The following is a 3,706-nucleotide window of genomic DNA, read 5'->3' as shown; positions in this document are numbered from 1 at the left end:
AAAAAAAAAAAAAAAAAAAAAGAAAAATACTTTTCATGAAATGGTTTCAAGGATTGTGAACTTAGAGGGTGAAACGTAACAGGTTTTGAAAATATTTTGGCCAAGGAAATCTACTGATGCAAATTAAATGTATCTACAAGCCCAAGGACTGGGGTAGAAACATCCTAAGATTATCACAAATGTACAGTTTTGCACCTGGATTATTGAAAGCAAAAGAGCTGTATTATATATATCATCTTACTGAATAGTAGAAGCTTGTCAAAGATTATTCATAGAAAAGCAGCTTTTGGAACTCATTATGTTCTCTAAGAATGTATGTTTTTGACTGGGCGCGGTGGCTCATGCCTGTAAACCCAGCACTTTGGGAGACTGAGGCAGGTGGATCACCTGAGGTCAGGAGTTCAAGACCAGGCAAAATCTCATCTCTATTCAAAAAAAAAAAAAAAAAAAAAGAAAATGTTTTTCAAAAATTACTTTTGAAAGACTAAAGCTCTGTAGTTGATAAAACTAAAAAATGTCTTTATGTATTTATATGGCAATAGAAACTGTAAAACACTTTATACCATTAAACACACATAGGAAATTAACATCTTCCATAAAATTTACCGTTTTTGTACAATTTGGCAATGCTAACAGCTGCAGAAAACATATTAACCAACCAACAATTGCTTCATTAGAAACTGCACCAAATCCAATGTCAAAAACGTTACTTTATTTTTCTAGGATGAAATGTCCTATTACGTACAAAAGAATTGCTGTTTAGAATTTGCCACAAGTTGTTAAAAACATAGCAATCTATTGCCTACAGGTAGGAAAGTTCTTGTTGCAACAAATTTTAAATGATTAAGCCCATATATATTTATATATATGAATAAATAGTACAGAAAAACTGTGACGTGATGAGATGCAGAATAATTTTATAATTCATTAAAATGTAGAATTCTTGCATCAGCACAGTGCATACAATATGTAACATTTTTTTAAAAAGTAAAAGGACAAAATAACCCATATTTAACTACTTCCATCTTAATATTTTAAGCAAAAATGTTTTCATATTGAGCGATTAGTCTCTTTAGTTTGTAAGCATAGGTTTAAGTGACATCTTTATGTACAAAAAGGAATGGGCTTCATTAGATAAAATTAACACAGAATAACCTGTACACCTGAGCCTGTAGTAAGAAATGGGGAACTGTAGCAACATCTTTCTTTTAAGAAACTGAGGTCTGGGAAAGGTTTTGCATAGCAGGGAAACATTAAAAAGAAAGCAAATTTTAAAAACAATAATTAAATTCCAGAAGTTGGTAGGACAAAGCTAATATGAGTTAGTGCAAAATCTAGTAAAATTTTTGCAAAGCTGCATAATCCAACTATGGCAGATTTTATAGAAGCTATTACCACAATGCAGTAATACAACGTGTAAGAACACTGAAAGGAAAAACATGCAAAATACATCCTCCTCTGTGGTTTCCATTTTCTCGATACTGCTTACACTACTTTTCCTTACGTGGAACAAACAAACCAACAAACAAAAACCAAACCCAGTCAACAAACAACACAGAGGATGAGGTCATCTAAAAAATGCCCTTCATAAAATGTAAGTAGCTGTCTGTAATTGGTAATTTGCCTGGTATCACAGAAGGTACAGATGGAGGCAATGTGTATCTTGTCATTAGTATGATCAACTGATGCAACAGGATTAGCACCCCTGAAGACTTTTCTTTGACATGATGACAATGGACTGGGAATGATAAAACGAAGGGCCACTGCTGTCCTGGAGAAGTCCAGGCACAATTAGATTCTTCTGCCGTTTATGACCTTGCAGCCCTCCCTCCCCACAAAGGCTTACAGATATTCATTAGCGCACATTCAAAGACACCTCTGTCTGTGGGAGAAAAATCATCTCCATTTATTTTGTTTCATATACATCCATAGTTGAATTTTAATACAAAAAGAAAAAATTAGAATCTGACAAATGTTTACAAACAAGATACCTTCAAATAGATTTTACTCATTTTAGCCTGGTGCGGAGTAATTGACAAAATGTACTGTTATATTCAAGGCAACAGAGTCTGTAGTCCAGGACCACTTAGCCCAACCTTTATGCAAGCTTAATTTTAATCTACCATGAACAATAAACTCATTGTTGATTCCCAGTTGTGTGTGTGTGTGCACATGTGTACATAGCAGCTCCTTTCATAGAAAGAAAAGACATCTAGAGGTCGTCTTGTACTTTTACCTACAGGAATCATGATAAGATACAGATGGATTATATGTAACCGGGGCTGGATTTTATAAGAAAAAATAATTAGCTGACAAATGAGGGCAGCAATAAAAAAGCGTCTTTTTTGCAACAATAAATAAATACAGTCAAAAGTTTTCTGTGAGACTCTAAACCAGCTTCTTCACTGAAGAGCAGACGTGGCATTTCCATGGAGTTACACTTGACCCCATAGTATCTTTTTTTCTTGCTTTCTTTTTCTTTTTTTTCAATAAACAAAGTTTTCTCGCTTCTGCCACAATAGTAAAACCATTTGATCTTGACAAGATAATGGTGTCGTTGACTTTGCTTTTTTCTTGTCCGTTGGACAAAATTGGCCAAGAATATAATTGGACTGTTATGACCAATAAAAACGAAGTTAAGGTCAAGTCTTGTCAGGATAGCCTGACTAAAAACATCTGGCTCCTTAATTTAAAATAGTTCAGACAACCAGATTCTTGCTGTGTTTTATGTTAGGTTAACACGCTGAACTTTAAGAAGCTGTAGACTGCAGTTTGTTGTTATGAGACCTACAGAATATAGAAAAAAGGGAACAATTAAGCACCCTTCATTTTGGAAAACAATGATGCTTTATGCGGATGCCAAGGTCAGTCAGTCTGGGATAAGCAGCCATGTTCTTTCATCACCCTTGGCAAGTGAATATAAAAGAACGATTAAGAAATTTTTAACCTATACTATTAAAATTTTTCACTGTACACTAAACGATAACAGCTCACTGGAAAAAGCCAATATTTAAAATATATATATATTTGTCTAAAAAGATTACAACATTTTCAGCCAACTGGACAAATAGAGACATTTACAGAAGCATCACCATTGTGGTGAAAGATGTGTGTGTGTGTGTGTGTGTGTGTGTGTGTGTGTGTGTGTGTATTTACACTGATGAGAGGAATATAAAGGGAAAACTTATGCTAAAACAAAAGGAAAAGCAATCTTAAAATCACATTTTTCTATTAAAGTCCAGAAAGTCTCCCTTCTAGTTTCACAGTTTTATTCACAACTTTCATTAGTAAACCAAATTACTGTACAGTTATCAGGACTAAGTCAAAGGGCTTTATATTGCAATATTAGATAAATGCAGTATTCCAAGAGTTTACAATTTTTAAATACATTGCTCAACATGGCTGCTAGAATAAACTTTTTTACCACTATACATCTTTAACATTAAAAAATTATATTAACTAATCTGACTTTTGGGGGGCAATTTTGAATTAGGTAATCATGAGGTACAATAAAAAACAGTGACCCCAACATCCAGTTCTGATTCCAGTTAAAAATTCAGACTAAAGATATCACAATCTGTAAGAAAAGAAAGAATATGGATGGTATAAATGATGAATTATAACGAAGCGCAGTAATGAAAACAATGTGCAAACACTGCTGGAGATCATAAATTTTTTTTTTTTTTTTTTTTTTTTTTTTTTTTTT

This window comes from Cebus imitator, unplaced genomic scaffold (genome assembly GCF_001604975.1).
Source record: "Cebus imitator isolate Cc_AM_T3 unplaced genomic scaffold, Cebus_imitator-1.0 Scaffold148, whole genome shotgun sequence".
Lineage (NCBI taxonomy): Eukaryota > Metazoa > Chordata > Mammalia > Primates > Cebidae > Cebus > Cebus imitator.
This window is presented reverse-complemented; position numbering follows the sequence as displayed.